The 23,769-nt window shown below is 44.2% G+C and overlaps 1 protein-coding gene, 1 long non-coding RNA gene and 4 pseudogenes across 5 annotated transcripts in view; 4 read left to right on the top strand and 2 right to left on the bottom strand.

Annotated features, from left to right (window-relative positions):
- Positions 1 to 23,769, top strand: part of LOC149105299 (uncharacterized) — a 341,662-nt gene that overhangs the window by 284,246 nt on the left and 33,647 nt on the right. The window lies entirely within an intron of this gene.
- Positions 1 to 23,769, top strand: part of LOC110046682 (alcohol dehydrogenase class-3-like) — a 145,567-nt gene that overhangs the window by 102,650 nt on the left and 19,148 nt on the right. The window lies entirely within an intron of this gene.
- LOC149105304 (uncharacterized) lies at positions 1,292 to 11,779 on the top strand (annotated as a pseudogene).
- Positions 7,371 to 8,361, bottom strand: LOC149105306 (uncharacterized; annotated as a pseudogene).
- On the bottom strand, positions 9,678 to 10,875 carry LOC149105305 (uncharacterized; annotated as a pseudogene).
- Positions 10,992 to 18,745, top strand: LOC149105303 (uncharacterized; annotated as a pseudogene).

The following is a 23,769-nucleotide window of genomic DNA, read 5'->3' as shown; positions in this document are numbered from 1 at the left end:
CTCCCCTCCAAAAAAAAAATCGGGAAGGAGCATCTGTGATTTACCATTGATAGTCGTGTAATAATTTTGCATTGAATTACTTATTATTTATTATTAATTATTGAAAGTGATTCACGCTGACCAAAACCTTGAGGCTGATATTTCTGTAGAGGTCAATTTTGAAAATGGTGGTCGATGCGAGGGATCTCCATTGTGCTTTGCAGGGAGTTTTCAGCATTTTTGAAATTCCTTCGCTTTACAGCAAGCAAGGAAAATGCTTAGAAGCACTTTTGAAAGGAAAGGACATATATGCAAGTCATCCAACCGGGTACGGAAAGTCTTTAATCTTCTGTGCAGCCCTGATTGTCATTGATGAGCTGTTCTCACAACCACGTGGATCAGTAAAATAATTGTTATTTCACCTCTAAGAATGCTAATGGAAGACCAGGTATCATATTTGCGGTCTTTAGGATTATTAGCAATTGCTCTTCACGATGAGCAATCAGAAGAACGACTAAAGGAAGTAGAGAAAGGAACATTCACTTACTTGTTTGCATCACCGGAGAAAATGGCATAAGCTTCATTTAACTGAACACCATTGGAAGTTTCTGGTGGTGATAACTGTTGATGAAGCCCATCGTATAAGCCAGTGGGGTCTTCCTGGATCTTCCTCAAAGTGCACAGTTGTCCTTTTCTGAATTTGGTAAGGAAACCTGGTAGAATTCAAGTCGCTAACCACAAGTAATGCCCTCTCTATCATTCTGACGACCACCACTTCACTGTCAACTAAAAGAGACATTTTCAGGGCTTTGAATTTAAACCAGTCTTCATCCTTCATCATGAAACACAGTCCAGAAAGGCCCAATGTGCAATTCGGTGTGTGTTGTTTGGATGAAAACTCTCCTGTTTCTTCAATATTTAGTACTTTAATAGATGAGCTTAGAAGCAAAAACATGTCCTATGAAACGTGACCGTTCACAGGAAAACATACTTTAATGCTTATCCATTAGATGGCTGAAACCGTCAACCATCCATTAGTTACCCGTTGGAAAATTTTCTCATAAACATTAGAGGCGTTAATCTAACCATTAGCAGTAAAAGTCAAAAGGTTAGAGGGAAGAGTGCAAGCGTTAGCTGTTAACATGTATTCTTTAGCCATTAGCATCATACCATTAGAACGAAAAGCCTAACACTGCAGAGCCATTAGAAAAAATTAACATCCATTCAACAGTAATGTAACTGTTTACTATCTGTTAGAATGGCCTAGCAAAGGTTAGAAGTAAAGAAATCCATGTATTGCAAGATGTGAGCTATGTCTTGCCCTGAAGTCGCCTTTGTAAGCTACAGTGCAAATGCATGATAATGGGGTATTAAAGTAAGCAAGCGGAACGAGCAAGTGCCGGGGATAGTCTCGTTCGTATTATGGAGACTAACCGAGCGATGTACTTGAGGAGGGAATAAGATGAGTGAGTTAATTCCGGGTTTACTTTATCAATAATGCTTTCACGAAAAAACGTACGTTTGAAACATAAACTTGTTTACAGTGTAATTCGTTGCAAAAAGCAATAGCCAAATGCTGGCAGGATTTTTTTATGACTATTTTGATAGGCTGGGATGTACAATTAAGGACTTCCACTGAAAATGACAAAACGCTTGTAGAACTTTGGAGCCATCCACATTCAGTATGAAATTTGCATTAGGTTGTTTACTGTGTAATTCAAGAGACTGCTGTAGGCTCAAAACTTTTTAGTTCTGGCAGAATGTTTACAGTGTAGTTCGTTCCAAAAAGCAATTGCAGTGGGATGTTTTTATGACTATTTTGATATGCTGGGATGCACAACTAAGGACTTCTGCTGAAGATGACAAAATGCTCGTAGTGAACTTTGGGGTCGTCCACATTGAGTATGAAATTTACAGTGTAATTCAAGAGACTGGTTTCAAAACTTTTTAATTCCGGGGAAATGTTTTAACAACTATTTTGACACGCTGTTGACTTTGACTATCAGAACCAACACTTTATCAAGGAATCAATGAAGCAAGCTTTGTCACGTCAGGTCGCAACAAATGCTAAACTGACACATCCAGCATGAACCATTGCATTGCAATGCATTGTGCTACAAAGTGATTATGGAATTCATGCCGATACAAAATTTATTAGTCATGATTTGGCTTTTTCGCTCGCTAGCATCTTACTAACATCGGACGTTATTCAGCACTACGGGCCCGTGTCTCGACGAATTTAGTGCTTGTTTTGAGTAGTGTTTATTTCACAGCTATGAATGTAATTGGCATTAAATTTTCGTGGGGATATTGACCTTTTCCTGTAGCAATTTATAACTGTTCTTTCACTGTACAGTATGCATCACACCAATTGCTAACGCTCAAGCAGATCAGTTGCAAGCGTTAGGGCACTTGCGCAGTTATCCATTAGATTTTTTTCTCGGATGTTAAACGGTTGTCGATCATTTTCATGAGCCATTAGGCTGGATTGCTAAGCCGTTAGACCTTTAGGGCAAAGCATTAGAACATTGTAATGAGACGTTAGAATGTTAGCTCAAAGCGTTAGAACACTTTGAAGGCCGTTAACTATCCATTAGTTATCTGTTAGTTTTTAGCCATTTAATGGATAAGCGTTGAAGTATGTTTTCCTGTGAATAGTCACAAATGTTCTGCCAAACACGCAAGCAGTGCGCTTTGGTATACTCAGCATTTAAAGAAGGTCTCGGAGATGATTTTTATGTCAATAAACACCCTGACAGTAAGAAGAGAATGGTGGAAATGTTTCATGCTGGAACACCTGAGGCTCTGAAAAAGCCACATTCTTTGTAACATGTCTCAACCTAATGGCGACATTTCAATAGTAGCCTGTACTGTTGCATTTGGAATGGGGGTTGATTGTAAAGAAGTTCATCGTGTCGTCCATTGTGGCCTTGCTAAAAAACCTTGAATGTTATGTCCAGGAGTATGGAAGGGCTGGTAGAGATGGACAGCCAAGTTCATGCCTTTTATTGATGGGCTACTTGGTGCACATTGCATGTATGACATCAAGGATTTTGTTCCTAATAATGCTGACTGTAGGCATACTTACCTTTACAGTCATTTTCCAGGGAAATTTACTTCCTCTGTGTGAGGTCACAAGTGCTGTGACACACGTGCTAAAGCATGTGGATGTCAACAAGAAATTTGCAAGGAACCTGCTATACTAGTTCTGGTTGGTACGGTAGATGAAAACCTGTCTTGAATCCGTTCATTCAGTTGAAGAAAATGACAAGGTACACCTCAGGACTGAAGTGTTCAACTGCATGAAAAACTTGCTTCTTCAAAATACTTCAGGGGCTGTGGCTTCTGTAAACATGATGCATGAATTCATCCCACTGCAAATCAAGCAAGTTCTGGATAATTGTAACAAAATTAAGACACTACAGCATGTAGAAACTTTTGTTGAAGTTTGGAGAACAGAATGCAACAGAGCAATTTTAAGTGCAATTCACCAGGTCTTTGGTGATGTTCACAGTGGCAAATTGGAGGCACCAGAGAGTGAAGACAAGTACACGAAGAAATTTGCTTAGGTATTGGCAGACATCAGCGGTGACTCTGAACTGTGTCAGCTGTTAAGTGAAAGTGACTTGCTTAATGTAGGTGTTTATATGGAAGACATTGATCAGTCAGGTAATGAGGAAGTAAACATGAGCGGTGTGATTGCCAATCTTTTTAAACAATAGCTAATTGTAAACATCATTAGAGACCAAGGGGCACCCAATTGCAAAATGTTTTCCAAAAACACCTTTCAAGAGGAAGGGGGTCATGTCTGCTTCAAATGTTAGTGACTGCCCTGAGTAAGTACATAAGTACAATCCAATTCTTCATGTTAACTTTCTAGCGATAATATCCCATGCTAGTGTTGCCTCTGAGTCTCTGAGGATGAATGGCAATTGCCTCATTAAGTAAGACTATCTTTGGGATAGTCAAATCCTTGCTAACATCTGTCAATGAAATTTCCACCTTCACTTGATTGGTTTTAGAAGCTTTTCCTGTACAATTACATGTGTAAATGTAATAAATTATCATCTTTCATGAACGTACATTGTAAGTGACAGGGGCAAAATGTCTTTAATTTTTAGTGCTTTTGTTACTAAATAGAAATGCTAATAAGCCAATCTATAAAGCTTCATAGGCATCTTTCAGTTATGTAGAAAGCCAAAAATTTTATAAGGGTTTCATTCATACATAAGTTGAAATTGAAGTGATTATTTTCTGTGAAGCAGGTCTTCTGTTGTGGTTCATACTCATTTAAAATAACTAAGGTGATGTCAGTAAAATAAAAGCCCTCTTTATTTGGGTTTATGTTTAAATCTCTTATCACAGTTCATGGAAAATACTAAGAAGAGTTAAGAAATATAAACAGGAAACAGTCACATGGAGCTTGGAAATTGAACTGAAGTTTCAATGAGGGATTTCATTTGTGTGCAATTTACTAGAAATGCTGGTGTGAAATTGTTTAACACTATTATTGCCTGACAGGCAAGCGGAAGCAGCCGAAGTTCTGATTCGCCGGTTGAAAGCCGGGGAGTGGTTCGGCCTCGCCGAAGTTCACATAGAGATCCCAGAATGTTTGTGGCCAATGTTCGAGGAGATGTGCCCTTTCTTTTACAACAAAAGGGTTCCTGCTGAAGCTGTGCCGAAACATATGGAAGACTACTTAGCAAGAACAGGCAGACAGTGCAGAGACGGGAGAAAGCTTGTGGGGGCTCTGTCTGCACAAAGGATCCTGCTTTACGCACCTCTGTTGCTGTGGTACGTGAACCATGGAGCGGTTGTCACGAAAGTTTCCAGAACAATCGACTATGAACCGGGCAAGATCCTTACCTGGTTCGTGGACCAGGTGACGGAGGCGTGCCGGACAGGAGACGCGGACAGCTGCAAGGCGCTGCTCGCCGAAATGTTTAAACTGCTCGGAAACAGCGCTTACGGGAACTGATCGAAGTGCTGGAGCGGCAAACAAACGTGATATACACAAAAGACAGGAACGTTGTCGACAGAGCGCTGCGGAGTGCGTATTTCGAAGACCTCGACGAGATTGGGCAGGCGTACGAGCTGGAAAGCCGTAAGCCTCGGATTACAATAAGACAGCTGTTCCAGATTGGAATCGCTGTCTATCAGCTGGCGAAGCTGTGGATGTTGGAATTCTACTACGACTTTCTCGATAAGTAGTCGACAGAAGAGATTTCGAGTTCATCCAGATGGACACGGACAGTAACTACCTTGCAATCTCCAGTGAGTGGCTCGAAGACATTGTCCGGCCAGAGCCGAAGCAAGAATTCGAGGCGGAAAAAAATCAGTGGCTACCTTGGGACAAGTGGAGCAGTCGGACCCCAGGCCTCTTCAAGATTGAGTTCAAGAGCAGCAGGATGATCGCGCTCTGCTTGAAGTGCCATTATGCCAACGACAGCCAGGGGTGCGAAAAAAAGAAGTTCAGCACGAAGGGGTTGTCGAAAACGCAGAACGAGCTGACATGGCAGCGGTTTGAGGAAGCGCTGGAAGACAGCAAAGATATCGCAACCAACAGAGGTTTCAGGATGCAGGATGGGCAGATGGTCATGTACGAGCAGCAGAAGGTGGGGCTGAGCGCTTATTACGACAAGCGGTGGGTGCTGCCCGACGGGATACACACCGAACCAATCGAATATCACATCTAGTTCACGTCAGCCGGAGGAAGAGTAGTGTTTGGAGGGACCACCAGCAGCTCTTCGCGCTTGGGACCGTCGTGCAGATAGTAGAGAACGGGTTGATCCGGTTTCCAATGCCGAAAACTTTCAGACCAGATTGGGTCCATGGCTCTTTTCACACCCCCTTCAAGCTCGCCGGGCTGGTAGAGATAACGAACTTGGACAAGAGAGGGGAGTATTTTTTCGTTTTTTCCAACAGGCCACGAGTAAGGTGTCGACGGCCTCGCATAAACAGATTTTTCTTTGAACGCAATGGCGGGTTTCTTGCCGATAAGGCTTGTGACCTCGTTGTTCAAAGGCGAAACAACTTCTGGAAGTCTTTTCACCCAGGCAGTGGACCGCTTGCCCTCAGGGAGTTGCATTTCCATGGCGTACTGGTGGCCGAACAAGCGCTCAGCCAGAGTGCGGTTGAAACGTTCAACAATGGCCTGGTTGCGGTGAATGTCAAGGTGCCTGCGCTTGTCTATCTCTTTTGTGACAGCACCCATGAATTCGCGCCCAGAGTCAACCTGCAGCATTTCAGGCCATTTGAGAGGCCCACGCTTGTAAATCTTCTGAAAGGCCTGGGCAACCTCATCAGAATTTTTCGAAGTCAGGGGTTTGGCCTCTTTGTAGCGGCTGGCCACGTAGACAACAGTCAGCACGTATCTGAAAACTTTGCAGCCGTGGGGGAGCTTGTCGTGCGGCAGAAAAAGAAGGTCCGCCTGATGGACCTTATTGGGTGTAGGAATGTCGAATTTCGGTCAAGGAATTCGCTTCAGCACGGGGAGGAATATCTGTCAGAGCGCTTGCCTGATCAGCCACTTTTTTGCAGTTTCTTCAGGTACCTTGGCGGCCTCGGCTAATTTTTTTATCGCGGCGATTCCTTTCCAATAGCCCCCAGGGCCATAGTATATCTTTGCAAGTTTGGCGTCCATATTAGTAAGGTGTAAAAAGGTTTAAAGGAACCAGAAGGCCGCGTAGCCCAGAGCGAGAGCACCGGCACCCACGAACGCGAGTTCACCCTTTTTCTGCTGCTCGCTTGGCTCATAGAAATCTGAGAACTTGGGCTCCTTGGGGGGTGTCATCTGTTCGTCAGGATGCACCTGGTTGTAGAGTTTGAAGGCGTAGTCGGTGTTGGTGAAGTTCTGCTTGGCCTGCTCCTTTGTTTGCGCATTAGTCGTGATCCAGTCAAGAAGTCGTGTTCGGTCTCGCATGTATTTGGCCTAAGCAGCTTGATAATCTTCGAGAGCTTTCTCATGGCGCTTCTCTTCTTCAAGCGCAGCTTTGTCGCCCCCACCAAACACCCTCGCCAGATAATTGCTGCCGATAAAAGCCGTGGCGTTCAACACAGCTCCGCCAATCATGATCATGATGCTCACCATGGTGCTATATAGCAGACTCTTCTTTTAAATCATTATTTCAGACGCTGGTGGGAAGGATTTTCTGATCCTCGAGGTACTTTTTGAGCGCAATGCTGCCCGCCATAACAGCGGTGAACTTCACGTAATTCATCGGGCTGCTGCTGGGATCAGAAGTGAAATTCTCTTTCACAACCTTTTTTGCAGCCCAGCCAATGCCCGCGGCTATTAACGTGAGAGTTGCGGCCTCAATGACAGTCTTGACAAGCTTGTTGTCGGACATGGCGAGTTCGATATAAGAAAACAACAAAAGTTTAAAACAAAATTAATCTGTCTTTCCTGCGTCCTTTTCTGTGCACTTGGCACACGCCTCTTCTTCTGCAACCTCGCCGTCAAATGCTGCACTCAAAAGATTGTTTAAGTCGTACAACACATTCGAAATAGCAAAAACGGTTAAGAAACAGACGAGAAACTTGGGAGCGTCAACTGTGAGCATGTTGATATATTCCACTCGGAAAAGTTTAAAACAAAATTAATCTGCCATTCCCGTGGCTTCTTCTTCTTCTGCTTCTGCTTCTTCTCTTCTTATTATTTCTCTTATTCTTCTACTTACTTCTTCTATTTTTCTTTGTCTTTTTCTTTCTTCTGCTGCCTTATCGGCAAACATTTCGTTGGAAAGTTGTGCCACCTTTTTGGCGGCTTTTGCGGTAAATTGGAGCCAAGATACTGCAATTCCGCAAATTGCGACTGAAGAGATGAGAAGATGCGCGATGGTTGGGTCTGACATCGTGATATGCATTACACACAAAAGTTTAAATCATTTTTTTACATCCTTTTCACTGTGTCGCATGAGCAGGTTCTGGCTCGACACTCGTGGGCTCAGGCGCGGGCTCCGGCATTTTGAATTTGTTGAACGCGGCCTTGGCCATTGCCTTGAGCTCCTCCCGTTTGTAATAAATCCTGAACAGTGAAACGCCTATGCCGCCAATAGCAATCCATTGGTTGATGCTGAGGCCGCCGCTCTTTGGGCTTTGTCCTTCTTTAGTCGGGGCGAGCTCAGGGGGCTCTGTGGCGGCTTTCGCCTTCTTTTCCCCGAGAGCCCTATAAGCCTCGGCATCTTTCTTATGTTGTTCCCATGCCAGCCGTGTTTTTTCAGATGTCGCTTTGCCAGCAGCCACACGCTTAGGATTTTTCACGCGCTGCGTGGATGGATTTGTGGTTGTCGCTTGCTGTGGGATATGGCCGGCAGGTGATGTGTGGGTCTCGACCTGAGGCACCATGACGGCAGGTGCGCTCTCAGATTGTTCGGTTGACATTCTGACGTGAACTGTATTCTAAGCAAATGAAAAAAGTTCAAATGTTTACAATTTGTCAGCAAGCTCTCAGCAGTTGTTAATGAATGGTCACCAGTTATTTTGCAGTTGCTGAGCCGGGTACTTCATCAACGCCCTCAAGCGGATAGCCGTTTTCATCACGAGAAGGGTGGCTCGGCTCTGGCAATTGTGGACTAAAATCAACAGGTTTAGTGGTGATGAACACCGCGTTGGCCGCAGCAAGAAACCGGCCGCACTTCAAAGCAAGGTTGCCGGCCAGATTGGAGAGCTCTTTGTTCAAGATGTAGTCGTTTCTCAGCTCTTTCTGATAAGCGTCAATGTCTTTGATTTTGACGGTCATTCCGACCACTTTGGTTGCAAGAAAAATAAAGCTGTCAATCAGGCTTTCCGTTCTCTTTGAGCCCAGGTATGTCTCGTAGCGTTTGGTGTATTTCTCGACCTCTTTGTCACTCAGGCGCTTCACCTGCTCGTGGGTTAGCTGCACTCCAATGGCCTCTTTGGCTTTGCCTGTGGACACCAGCATGGCCAGCTGCTCACAAAGAGCAGGAATGTCAGGTCCAGGCGCGGTTGGAACAAGGCCACCTGTGGGACCACTCGACGGCTCGGGCTCGGTTTGAAGAAGGTTCATAACTTCTGCCACCACGGTCTCTTCACCAGCCATTGCGCAAGGCTATATACAGCTTTCATTTTTTTATTCAAATAACTTTACCCCATAGGGGTGGCGAAGCGTGAACACAAGATAAGAGAACTTTCGCTCTTTCAGCTTTGAAACCAGACCTTTGTACTCATCCTGAGAGAGCTCGCCAGCGTAATCATCGAAGATGGCTTTTGTTGTCCTGGCCGAGGGAGTGTAAAAGAGGACGATCGCCGCCACGTTCTCCCGGAAGGAAGATGTTATGCCAGTCAACTTCTGGGTCAGCACCCAAACGCTGATGCCCATATGTCGGGCAGAAAAGGCAAGATTCACCAGCTCACCTGTACCCCCTTTCACATCTTTGGAGGCCGCGCGGTCGTCGAGGATTATCAGCGTGTTGGTGCCCTCGGAGAGCCATCTCACAAGCTTCAACCACTTTTTCACGTAGTGCTGTTCGCAGACAATCACATCCACTCTTGGATCGTGTTCGCTAAGCCGGTGGTAGGTCTTGTTGTGCGTGAACGTCGGGCAGATGAGCACGATGTAGTCGAACTTTCCGCGGAACAGGCCATAGAGCTGGTCCACCACGGACCTCGATTTGCCTGAATTAGTCGGCCCCACGATGAAAGCGTTGAAGGGTATCTTGCTCAGGTCCATGTTGTAGTCAATTCTGCACAGATTCCAGCTGTCTGTCCATAATATTGAACTGGGAGTCGGCGATGATGAATACGTGGCAGTTCACGTTGCCTGAGCCTTCGGCTTTCCTCTCGATTTCCAGCTGGACACCATCGGTACTGTTCACAAGGCGCTTCCCACTTCTGTGCATGTCTTGGTCTGCCATGGTGCGCATATCAACCAGAAGCCCGAAATTATCTCCAGTGTAAAACTTTGTCGTGTCCATGTGCTCGGTTTTATTTTTTTTCCTTCACAAAGAAGCGTTGGGCCTTTTCCCACATGTCCTTGCCTTCAACGCTGTTGTTGTAAATCATGTTGGGCGAGCTGTTGATCATGACGCTGACTTTCATCAGATCCGGGAAGAGGTATTTTTCTGAATCTCTGGTGCCATCAGCATACGGCTCTATGAACAGCAGCAGGATGGCTTTTAGCGACCTTTTTTGGGCGTCGACTTTGATGTCGAGCCGCGTTTTGGTGTCTTTTTTGAAGATCACTACTTGGGAACACATCACATGGTCATAGGCGAACTCTTTGCCGCCAGAGTAAACACTGTAAGCCTCATCTCCCAGAGTCTTGCTGCGTATCATTTCGTACTCTAGCTGGATGTTGGTCAACTTGTATTTCAGCTGGGTTGTATCAGTTCCAATGACCACATGTTCAGCTCCAGCAAGGGTTAATTCGAATACGAGGTCGTTGTAAAGGGTCTGGGGGTAGAAAATGCCATGATCGGTTAGGATCTGATGGTCCAGCCTGATCTGGTACTTGCTCCCGTACACCTCATTCAGCTTGTTTTCAGCGTCGACGCCCAACGTTTTCTTGTCTCCCGCGCCTGAGCAGATCTTTCATAGGTCCTCGCTCTGAATCCCTTCAAGGATCATGCCGTCTCGCTTTTCCTGCGAATGAAAAAGGTCATCAAAGATTTTGTAGATGCCGTAGCCGACCGTGTCTTGCAGGGTAGTGCCTCCAAACTTCACGTGCATCCTGTCAACGAGCGCTCGCATGACGTTCTTGACAAGGAAGTTGTTGGCGTGCCCTCCAGAAAGGTCGATGTTAAAGACAAGCGCTAGCAAGCCCGGCACCAGAACCTCGTTTGCGTTCAGCTTGGGCACTGAAACATACAGCGTATCGCTGGGTTTGGCTTCAGTGCGGGAAAAGGTGATTCGCTTGACCGCACGCTCAGCCTGCATGGTGCATAATGTCTTTTTTGAGTACGTTGGGCGAAGGTTCTCTGGCACTGACATTGTATAATAAACGCCAGTGATAATTTCTGATTTAAAAAATAATAGGCTTACAATATATCGCTATGTCGGTGGAAGGCGGTGTCAAATTTGGTTACAAAGACCCAGATCTTGACAATCAGCTTGACCACGATGATTCTAATGCCGGACAAGAGGTCAACAGAACCTAACCTTTTCACCCAACCGCGGCATCAACTCCCTACCATGGAGGTGAACAAACGGAAATGTCTACTATGCGGCACGAGCAGTCTGGCCTGCCTCACACTTCTTATACCGAGACATCATTTGGGGGAGAAGATAACCCTTTGCTTGGTCCAGATTCAATTGGTGATCTTCAAAAAGAAAGCTATTTGCGGCGAAAACTCAAAAAAGCTGTGGATATGATAAAAGACAAATTCCCGAAAACAAACTTTGAAAAAATCCCAATCAGAAGAGGCACTGGAAAAAATGAGGGAAAAATTGTTGCTATAGGGGGGTTATCAAACCGATTGAGTACAAGATTCTGAAAGATGATGAGTCAGGCTTCATGAAAAGCTTTTTAGACAACTTCAGCGATAAACTTGGACCGAGCCGTAAAGAAATTATAGATGAAGACCGCGACACCATCAGAGAACAACACCAAAGACTGATAGAGGCAGAGACCCAACTACAACAGGCAGAAACACTCACTTTGCAAAGAGAAGAAGAAAACAAAGAAGTCGAAGCTCTGAGATGAAAAATCAAGAAAACTGATGCCGATATCGAGGCCATTCAGGATGAACAAGGTTCGAATCTTGAAAGTGAAGCAGAGCTGCGTAGGCTGAAACAACTGAAAAAGAACTATCAAACCGATCTCGAAAACAAGAAAAAAGAATTGGATTCGCTTACAAAACAAACAAAAAACAGAGAAAAGGAACAAGCCAAGGTTGACAGACCCAGGGCCAGCCTCGCAGCAAAAGAAAGTGAAACAAACGCCATGGAAGAAAGGCACAACCAAACAAAACCATTGGACGACCTGAAAGAGCAGGAAAGCGAGCTGCAGCACCAAAACGAGGAAGACCAGGCGATCATCCTAGATCAGAATGCCTCACCCTCCGAAAAAGAGGCCGCAGATGGCAGAGTGGCAGAAAGAAACGAGGAGCTCGCGCGTTTGCAAACTCAGATCACGGAAAGGGAAAGGGGCGGCCTCTCCTTGAAAGGGTGAAAGAGATCTTCCAAAAATATGGCGTATCCTTGACCACTATTCTTATCGCCACCGGGACCACAATCGGAGCTGTCATTGGGGCCCTTACCAGAGGTTTGAAAGCCAGCGGCAAAGCTTTGGGAAATGGCCTCAAAGATGTCACCGTGAAACTCGGTTCTCTGCTGCCTGGGCTGATTGGCTCGATCGTGAGCTTCCTGTTCAGAGCCGCCGGCCAAGTCATCGGGTTTCTGGCTGAGCACACCTGGCTGCTCATTCTTGCCACAGTGGCCTTTTTGTTCGAAAAATTTTTAAGAAGCAGCGTTAACTTACCGCCCAGCCATGAACAGCAAAGCCGATAATCCAACTACACCGACAATTACTGCCGTTTTGTTTATTTCGTGTTGTGACGTTTTATCTGTAGCCATGGGCTCTATTTTTTGTGCCGTTGGCCGTGCTTGCTGAGTTTCGGACGGAGCTGGTTTCCTTGATTCGGCTGTTGCGGCTTTGTGTATCGGGTTGGACAGATGGCTGTTGGGTGGGTTAATTTTTGACGGGCCGCCTGCCATTAGTTTGAGCCCAGCTTTTTTTGTCCCCAGGTTTACCTGGTTGTTTACCCCAAGTTTCATCCTAGAGACCGCCTGTTTCAGCTTGTTGTTGTAACCGACCGTGCTTGCAGTGTTTATTATCATTTGCACAGGCATGAGCCAGGCCATGGGGGCTACAGCGAGATTGAGCCTGACCTTCGCTTGATCCACCGTGAGCTGGTACCTTTGCACACTCTTGGCCAAGTCGGGCTGTCTGATCGCTTCTTCCATCAACACTAGGAACTCGCTTTGGGCTTCTTTCGCCCGGCCACCTGAGCCGAGAATGCTGCTGCGGACGTTGACTTGCGCACCCAGGATGCAGTAAACGAAAGCCTCGATTGACTGGTTGATTCTCGACAACCCTACCTGCATCAAACCATTCGCGGTGTTGGGTGCAAACCAGTCGAACTGCGGATCTCCAAAAACATCGGGCCGTATAAACTCGGTAAGGTTCCCCTTAATCAGTTTTCCACCTTCGTCGCTAAACTTGTTCCAATCAGGATACTTATAATCTGTTTTTGTTGGCGATTCCCCCCAAGTCTTAACATACAACACCCCCAAACCACTATTTGCACCCGAAGTAAACCTAAAGTCGCTTGAGGGGTCTATGCCGAACTTGCCACATATCCTTTTGTATGAAGCGACGTCATAATGATTATTCATTTGGTTGAACGTCGGGTCTCCGGGCAAAGCACTTATGCTCTGAACACCTCCTAGCTGGTACAAAATGCGCCTGACCATGAAATACACGTGGAAGATATAAAAAGCTCTTATCTGCGATTTCGCAAAAAACTCCGCACCCCTGTGTCGCACTGAAAACCGCGAAGTTGAGCTGTTGCGGCCGATATTTCATGTCTGGCCCTCCTAACCAGTGTTTTGATTTGGTTCCACACGTGTGTTTGAGTTTGGTGTCTTGAAATATTTCTTGGAATTTTGTTGTGAAATATTGGTCAAGCATGACGTAGATTTGGATTGCATCGTCGAATATTTTTTCAAGCTTGGCGCTTTGCCGTCGAAAGGTACCACAGGGATTGGCAGGGAAACTTTTCAACCAAGTTGCGCCAATTGGTACAGAAAACCCCCACCGTCTCCCAAACCAAGCGCTTCTTTCATTTCGGCACTCCAATATTTTCTATCTGAACTGAAGACGCTTTGAAACGAGTCTTCAGTTTCTTTGAAGAACACCTCCGTGGTCACGTTATTTTTCTCGTCGACGCTTCCTTGCAAAATGAACCGGCTTTTGTCCGCTTTGGGGAAGCGGTTTAAAAAGTTTGTCCACGCCTTTTTCTTCGCCACCTCTGCTTTTTTTAACACAGGACCATTCCACAAATTCACCGTATTATTTGAACACAATTTTTTTGTTGAATATAAAAATGGTTGTTCTCACTATTGTCACGCAACAGAACGGAGGGACAATATATTTTGAAAAACCGATACCAAAAGTGCATTTCATGAAACTCGTATCTTGCAGTTTGTACAACAGCTGGGACACTTTGAAAAAAGAAGGTTCGGCCTCCTTGGGAGATAAAAACAAAGATATACCTTTGTCAGTTAGTAAATTACTCCCAGGGCATTATAATTTAGAAAGCATGGCAAAAGAAATAAAAGATCTGTTTGCAAAATATAAATATGACCTTGTAACAGAAATAAACCAACCTCTTGGCCAGCTTGTAATCAAAAATTTTGGGTGAAAACCGATTGAACTTGATCGCGATTTAGCCAATTTGTTTAATATTAGGCAAAATTTGGGTTTTATGACATTCGTAAAAAGGCTAACCGCTCCAATGACATATTTTATTCATTGTAATTTGATCGACACAATGGAATCTGTTCAATGGCAAAAGGTCAGATGTATTAGCCTTGTTTGATGTGAAAGGGAATCCTTATGAAAAGGTGAACTACCAGGGTTCTCCGCAACAGGTTTTGCGAGACTGCTCTACAGACGAGTTCATAAATAGCATCACTATTAGCGTGAAAGATCAAAATGGCGAACTCTTTGATTTCAAGGGCTTTCCGCTTCTTTTTGAATTAGAGTTAAATTAAATTTCTATATATACGCAATGTCTTCGGCAAATCTGTTACCACCAAGCGCGCCGCCTGCTGAGAATGAAAGAAGACTCTATCGAAGCCTTCCTGAAATGACAAATGCCAAGAATTTCCGGCTAACTGAGATAAGCAGAATTGAAAACAAAATATCTGCTGAGGTCGAGCATTACAGGCTTGTGTATAAAAAAGCCCAGAAAGTGCTTCACTATTCCGTGGTTGGCGTTGGCGCCGTCACGGCAGCTCTGTCTTCTTGGGCTGTCGCAACATCACTCACCGGTGTTGGAATTGTTGTCAGCACGCCTGTTGCCGGAATAGCCGCTTTATCTGGCACGGTTTCCACTGGCCTGTCCGTTGTAAACAAGAAGCTTGAACACAAAGTCAATAAGCACTCGACAATCCACTCTCTGGCTATTGCAAAACGTGACTCGATAAACTGCTCTGTCTCACAAGCTCTTAATGATAATCGGGTTTCTGACACGGAGTTTCAACTGATCACACGTGAAATGCAGAAATATCGCCAGCTTAAAGAGACTTCACGCTTGAACTTCGCGCAAATACAAACAAATCCAATCCAGCCAGATATTGAAAAAATAAGAAACCAGGTTCGGGAAGAATATAGAAAAAACCTTGCGGATTAAACAGCAGATTTGAACTAAATTTTGTGCGAAAAAACACAAAACTATCTCTGTCTTGTTAAAACAGATGATTGCGTTACACCGCGTTACCCTCACGCGTGACATTGCGTGACTGGGTTACGTTACTGTCACGCGTGACGTTGCGTGACAGGTCACACACAAGGGCAACACCCTGTCGGGGGTGCTCATTGGCTGTTCTTTGTGCCTAGCCCCGGATAGGTCTTTTTCGTGCCGCTGACAAGGCAGTTGTCCCGTTTTACCTCCGGACGAGGTTTGAGGTCCCAAGGGACCTCTGAGCACCCCCAGTCACCACTGGGCTGGGGCGGGTTCACCCGGGGTTGTCACCGTGGACGATCTCACCTCATACCCCTGACAAGCGCCTGTACGTGCTGTATTAGGAATCAGAGGTGGCCACCCTCACATCCAAAAGGACCATCATTTGCTTGCTGATAAACAGTAAAATTACTCAAGCTATATACATTGATCCAGTCCCGCTCCTATCACTTGTGGTGTTGCTTCTCTGTCCTTCGCAGGTTTTCACACATACGCCTGCACTTTTGGGTGGCGAGATGATGTCATGCTTGAGCTATATTTAGAGCTTGGCTGAATAAATTATATCCCAACAGCAGTTCTGAAGGCCAAAATGATTGTGCTGTTCCACGCTATTTGCTTTATTTTCACGGAACTTTCTACGCCCGTTTGGCAGAAAGAGGTCAGACAGATAACATATCAAGTCGTTGAAGCCATGCGAGAAGCAGAGGAAACTTGAATGGGCTCGATTGAGGCCCTTGTTCAAGAATATTTCATGTTACGAGCGATCGAACGCTGCGATCGAATCTTGCTATTTTCTCGTTTCCTCCCGCTCGCTTCACTTCGGCAGCTTCTGTGGTGAAAAAATAACTTACAGCACGTTGACTGAGCATATTTTTTCAGTAAATTCTGTTCTGGTTCGTCATTTTCGGCCCAAAGAAAAAAATCTTGAGTTGTCCTCCATGTTTTTCAGTACTGCTCGGCCAAGGGTCTGGGGAATATTTGGTTCCAGTCTTTCTGAGAAAAATGTCACGCAACTCGCAAAACTTTTACTTCGAACGAAGGTTAGTCGCCGCCTTTTTTGCTAACGCTCCCTGCCAAAAAGGAACCACTCGTGCCAATTATAACCGTTCCAAGAGCATATTTCTAAAAAATTCTTGTACTCTGGGTCAGCTTCTATTAACTCCATCGGCCGGCTTAGCTATGCTTTATGAAGATTTCCCTCCCTTTGGAAACACGGGAAACAACAACCCTCAAAATAACAGTCCAGATATTCAACGCAAATTACCATTGGCACAATTTGCTGCTTGAATTCGCAGAATGGCAGTTTTGGAATATTCTCTTGTACCTTACCCCACCCCATTTCCTTTTTTTCCTCAATTTTTATTGCGATGTTCTCCTTGAGATTCATCTCACGGAGCTCTGGAGGGAGGTTTTGAATGGCCTCGGAAAGTCCACAGCTTTCTCTCCGGCCCCGCATCAGCCACCCGCACTTGTTTGGTGCTTGAGACATCGCAGCTCGGGCGGTATAACAGCGGGCTCGCTTGTTTCCAATTGCCGTGGGGGCAGCCCCCCACCCCTAGTTGTAAGTAGTATATAAGGAGTCACACAAATACTGTTTCAAAGCGGGAGCTGAATTTCGCTTTTCGCAACCCCCAGGTTCAACCGGCCCAAGCTTGTGAGGGCCAGTCTTGATGGTGGTGGTTGCGAAACGGTGAAATAAGGCTCCCTCGGTGAAATAAGGCTCCCTCTGCAAAACGGTATTTGTGTGACTCCCTATATACTACAAGGTACAACTGCTGCATATATTTCCTTAAAACTGGATTCCTCCATTCAACTCCAGCAATTTGTTTGGATGTTCCACAACAAAGCATCTTGCTAAGCGACCCTAACTATTCGTGAAGAGTATTCACTTTTGTTCAGCTGGGCCATTTGACACGAGTCCTCGAGCAGGAATCAGCGAAACAGGTCCAACCACCGCAGCAAAGGCCACAGGACAATTTTTCTCCTTACAAGGTGTTGACGTGAGCATACTTGGCCATTGATCTACCAATGCTCTATTTGGCAATGTGCTGTTATCTTCTTCGATATCCACAGATGTCACAAGTGCTCTAAAATCCTCTAAGGCAACACGCTTTGTAGCTTGCTCTTCGGAGTCGCTGAGCTGGTTTGGGGAAGGTGTTGGGACTGGTAATGGAACAGCAGAACACTTCTTCGACTGGGCAATCTTCTGAATTGAGCTATTCACTTCGTGAAGATTCTTTAAGAGTTCCCTTCATTTCTTCAGTGCAAACAGACAATTTCTACAAATATACGTGGAATTGATTTCAACTTTACACTCCAAAGACAACAATTCCTCTTGAAATTTAAAAGAATTGCCCCTTAGACCATCAACAAGATTTTTATCCGTATTTTTTATGATGGCTAAGCCACAGAGAACACATAAACTCATTGTCAAAATCTCACATCATATTGTGGTTGCGAACGAAAGTGAAAGATTCTTTAGAGAAGACTCCAATTGCAAAGCCCGCGAAAATGAAAGCCAATCAAATCTCACTATTTCAGTGATGTAATGATGTAAGGGAAATAACCAATCACATCATTTTCCACACATTCCAGAAAAAGTCACATGGTCTTTGAACATGATAATCAACAGTAAATCAGAGACGCTCCTTCCCGATTCTTTTTGGAGGGGAGGGGCGGCTGTACACAGGCTATGCACACCCATGGCAAACCGTAACACTTCCCCTAATATGGCTGCTGAGATCAACATTGGACAAACGTCATAAAAGACAACCATGGAGTTGTTAACACAACTGATGCATTTAGTATGGGCTGTTTCAATCTATTTTAGGTTTTTGACAGAGTAAACGATGCATTATCATTCAAGTCCAATCAATACATTAAATTTATCAGGTGAAAATCATGGAAAATGCACCAAAAATGGTTCAATTTTGCAAAAATTTTCTGGGGGGCATACCCCCACACCCCCTAGCAAAATAGGCCCTTTGGCCCCATATCATTGCTACTGGACGAGCACCCACAGAATCCTAGCTAAAACCTTGATTCACTGCATGCCAAGAATGAATTTTGTTAAAAGGGGAAGGAATTAATAAAATTGTTATTTCCCTAGACATCAAACAAGAAATACAATGCAACCCCATCAGTTGGGCAATAGCCGCTTACAAAAGGTGTCTGATACTTGGTTATGTTTCCTCTGAGTATAATTTTGACAGTAAGGCAAAACAACAGTGTGAAATATATAAACATATTTGTTTAAAGCCTGTTCCAGGCAATCAGATTGTGGCGAGTGAAGATTAAGATTGCGACAGTAGAATATCCAGCCCCTGAAAAAAAATAAATTTGTGCAGGGGACTTGACCCCGAAAAAAAAAATCCTGCAGAGCCAGTGGACATGAAAAGAAATTCCTGCAAACTGAAAAAGTCCCACCCCCATCACTTTTCTAATGGTCCATCCCTAACTCGTTCTTCTTGGTTGCATTCAGAAGTCTTTCGCGATAGTGTAGGAGCCAGGCCACAACTTTCTTTAGGTGGGTCCAGGTAGAGCGTTTCTAGAAATATTAACAGTGGACAGCTTTGCTTCCCTAGTGAGGACATGCACACTTTAACCTCCATCTTCACCTCAGGATCTCCCTCAGGATCTCCCTACCTTGCACAGCAAGACCTGTTTTACTTCTACCAGATCTGTTCTGCTTGTCCTTCCATTCATTCTTGGGCTTTGTGTCTTCAGTGATCTTTCCGAATACGGAATTGGCAGTTGCTCTTGCTTCATTGCCCACAAATTCAGCAAGGTCACTGAACGTAACAGACCTCAATTTTCATAACATGATGGACTAAACAGCGCCACTTTTTTGTAAATTAATTATATTGAGTTTTTTTATGGTGTCAGGCTGCTCAAGCTTGGTCAGGTATTTGCTGCATTCCATAGTGTTTTTGCATCTCATGAGGAAAATGGAAAACCTGTCCAGAGAGCCGCTGTCCTCGGCTCTCACTTCAGGCCAGTTTAACGCCTTGGTTTAGTAGGCAGTCCCAATGCGGTAATCGTCACCAAATTTCTTTTTCATCAACCGTGTGGCTTCCTGATAGCCTCTTTCAGGTGGAAGGTAATGGCACAATCAAACTAGTTCCTGCACATCACCACTTGTAAACTGCTTAAGGTAGTACAGCCTCTCACTACTAATGGAGGTTTTGGACTCAATGATGTTTTCAAAGGCTCTAACAAAGAGACCATACTCCATAGGATCACCATTGAAGATAGGAACCTGTTGCTGGGTAAGATTGCTTTTCTTCTGTTGCCTGACAAACATTTCCATGATTTTGTGCTGCTGTTGTTGTAGTGCATTTTGGTGGTGGTGCAGCCCTAGCATTACATGAAAAGCCCTCTCACTTGGTGATGATGACGCACCAGAATGTTCAGACTCATCAGCGCATTCTTTCCTGTTAGTTACTAATGAACGCTGATGCCATTCTACTGCTTCGGGATTTAAGGTAGAACAACCAACAGCGATTGTTAATAGACCCTTTGCTCGAACTGGCTTTGTTTCAAGTCCGATAATCGGTGCTTCAACTTTCCTCTCATCCTCCCTGGATTCCAAGCTCATTGGATTCAGCACAAACAAACATGGTGCAGTTTCCGTAATTGAAGATAAAACTTGTTCTTTAGCCTTAGACTTGGCGAGTTCAGTTTCCAGTGTCAAACATTCCTGTTCTTGCTGCAAACATAACTTTTGTTCCTCTAATGACCGCTGTTTCTCTAGTACAGCCGCCTCTGCTTCCAGCTCTGTGTTACGCACTGCTTCCTTTGCTCTTACAAATGCTAAGGATGATGTACCACTCCTGTTTGAACCACTGACTCGAATATCATGATTTCTTGACGAAGTCTTAGATGTGGCCCGAGAACCGATCTGACTCGTTGAATCTTCAGGATTGATCTAAGAGCTCAACCTGAGAAGCTCCTCTGATCTGATCTCTTGAACTCTTTGATAAAAGTGGTTGGCACATTAAGACTCTAAATTTAACTGCTCTTGACATCTCGCTATGCTAATTTCATCGTGAAGATTCAACAAATACGCCAGATGAGCTTCTTTAAATGTTTCAACAGCAGCCAGAAAGCCAGGCAACTTTTCCTTTACAAGCTGAATGTTTTCCTTGTTTGACAACAGTGCATCGATTTCATTTCTCCTAGCGCTAACTGTGGAAAGATGGCCCAATCTTTCATTCTTGGGTTGGCGAAGTTTTTCGAAGAAAACGCCTTCTTGATCCAGTTGTTTACTTGGCATCCTATGGCAACCCCCATTAAGATCGCCAGAATCTCTGGCTTCATCACTTCCAGCATCCATTGTGTCCTCATACAAACTCTACAATTTCAAACTATGTTACTGCCAAAAGACAAATCCTTCCTCTGCCACATACAGCAACTGATTTCAAACACCTAAACGAGAAGTGCTTTGAACTAAGAAACAACAAAAAATACTAATGATGGATTTGATTTCCACCTTGCTTGTTCTCTTTTGCCTATTTTGGATAAATTATGTGCCTCCTGCAGACAATACATGTCCAGCTTTTTTGCCGAAGCCAATGAAAGACATCTTTCCTTTTCTTTTCATCTGCTAAACCTATGTTGAAGGAAAGGGGCCTTCTGTAAATACTTAAATTTCGCCTCCTTTTGTTGCTGAAAGGGTAACTCCCTTTTCTTCTTGAGTAAGCAGCCTCTAAGTTTGGAAAGCTCTGGTGGCAGATCAACCATAACTCCATAACCTGACCCCTTTGGGAACTTCTTGGCTAGATTGAGAATACAATTCCATTGTTGTAGGTCAACAAATGTGACAATTATCAACTCCTTGGTCGCATAGCAGCTTCCTCCAATTCTGTGTCAGGCTGCGATATCGATATTTTTCACTTCACTAGGATCTATCTTGAGTGTAGTGTTGAAGAATTCATGAACTTTTTCCTTGTAAGATCAGAAATTTCTCCAACTTATTTCTCCAGTAATACCATGGACGAAGAGATTCCATTTCCTTCCCCACAGATTGAGGGCAAGAATGTAGTCACAAGTGGCCTTGTTGTTCTTTTCAGCCTCTTCTATTATTCCGGGTATCGTACTTTTTTTCGTCTCCAACTGCTCATTTTTGAAGTGTAACACCACCTTCTCCAATTCCACAATTCGGTCGCTTGTTTCCTTGAGTTTCTCATGAAACTGGAAGAATTCTGTGGCTATATTCGCATGAAGAGTTGCAAAACATTTGAAGATGTCCTTTACATCTTTGACCTTGTTGAGTTCTTCAAGCCACAGGCATCCCAAGCTCATGTCTTGAGAAAGGCAAAAAATAAATATTTGTTCATGAAAGCGTCACATGCACGTTGTGTGAGTCATGGATGGAAAGAACCCTCTGGCTGATGAGTCTGAACTGACATGGTGTTAGGTTATGTGAGGAACCATTGAGATTGTAAGAGATTGTATGGGGAATGAAATACGGTCGATTTAGAATGCTAAATATTACGAAAAATGAACATTTTTCACATAAGATTAATAAAACTTACTCATTTCTTGTGTCTATTGTGATTTTTGGCAATGTCTGCTATTTTGGGCTTTCTTTGCCATCACAGTTTATCCCTTTCATAAGACGAAGTCAAGGCTACACACTTCAATTTCGACTGTTGTCCAAATGGAGGTGGTTTGTGCCCAGAAAATCCATCTGATCTGCAATTTTTTCAAAGTTTAAAATGTAAGGTCATTGCACCCTGGCAATTACCTGATTGCCAAAAATCTCCTCGCATTACGCTGAAAACGAGCATTTTCTAGCAGCATTTCCAAGTCCGTGTCACCCAACACCTTGTGATATCTATTCTGGACATGGCCGCGGAAAAGGATTGGGTCCAAGGTCAATTTCAACTCTATTAAGGGTGTCAATTTATATACAGTATTTACCCCCATCCCATAAATTGACCATACCACTCTTTGTAGACTTAAAATTGACCTTCGACCCAAGCCTCTTCCGTGGCTGCGTCCAGAATAGACATCACAAGGTGTTGTGTGGAGACACGGACTTGGAAATGCTGCTAGAAAATGCTTGCATAACCTAACACTGTGTCAGTTCAGACTCTCCAGGGTTCTTTCCACCCGTGACTCACACAGCGCATGCGTGCTGCTTTCATGAATAAATATTTATTTTTCGCCTTTCTTGAGACTTGAGACCGCTGTGTTCGAGCCTACACTTGCCTGAAGGTGTTTCTGTCATTTTCGTTGAAAAGCAACCAATTTTCTTTCGGTCCCTCTACCTGACCAAAATGCTTTTACAATGTTTTTCTCAAATTATGTGGTGAAATACGTATGGTCCAGCCAGAACTAAGAGGGGCTCTAAAATCTACATCTATCCACCATCGTTGACCGCTGACCTCCCCCTGCAACGTTGTTTATTAATATCCTTTTCACTACCACACATGAAGTTCTGGGACAAAAGGTGTTGCAAATCACACCAAAGTATGGAAAATAATATCACCACTGTTTTTACAGGTATGTGAAGGACAAAGTTAATAAAGTTTTGCTTTACTTCCATATCATGGACATTTCTTGCCTTTGATTAATGCCAAGGCTCACAAAGAGTAGGTTTGATTTCCGCTGCTCTGGTCTGGTCGCATTCCTCACCAAGAAGAGTGAGAGTAGTGCAGGCTTTTTTCCTGAACAGTGGTTGGTATAGTAATCAAACCCACACTATGAGAAACTCAACTTTGGCCATTGATCTGTACAATAGCTGTTTACCAGCAATCAAGAGCCTTCTGGTGGAAAGCACAGGAAGATGTTTTCTACTTTGTAGAAGGAAACCTGCATTAGGGGTCATTCTCAAAAACAAGAGTCGCCACTCTGGGTAGACAACCGGACATATTTGAGCCATTGTGTCATAATCTGTGGAAGAATCCGCATTGAGAGTTAGGCTGGAAGAGAAATGACACTGTTCAATGTGAGACTTAAGGATACCCACTTTGAGTTTCTGCCCATGTTTTCATTATTGATCTCAAGATTGCATTGATACTTCTTGCCTTTGCACTATGTTGTCACCAGCAGAGCACATTGGCCTTCAGGAAGAGTTTTGAAATTATGCCCAGATGAAATGGACCACTTATATCTTGGTTTCAAAAACATTTTAAGACCTGTTTCAGAATGTCTATCTCTGGAATCTCAATATGAGCAAAAGGCTAATTGTAGAGTTTTTTAACCTTGGTTTTTTAACTATGGTAAAGATAGAGTATGATGAGTTAAGTGTATGTAAAGTGAAATAGAAATGGGTTACTGAGCACTTTGTATATACAGTTGTCCAGGGACTTATCCATACTTGTGAACTGCCATGTGGTACTGTGGGGGTGTAAGG

The sequence above is a fragment of the Orbicella faveolata genome, unplaced genomic scaffold (assembly GCF_042242905.1).
Source record: "Orbicella faveolata isolate gen_17 unplaced genomic scaffold, um_ofav_v1 contig_34, whole genome shotgun sequence".
In the NCBI taxonomy this organism is placed as follows: Eukaryota; Metazoa; Cnidaria; class Anthozoa; order Scleractinia; family Merulinidae; genus Orbicella; species Orbicella faveolata.
The sequence above is the reverse complement of the archived record's forward strand: the minus strand, read 5'-3'. Positions and strand labels throughout refer to the sequence as shown.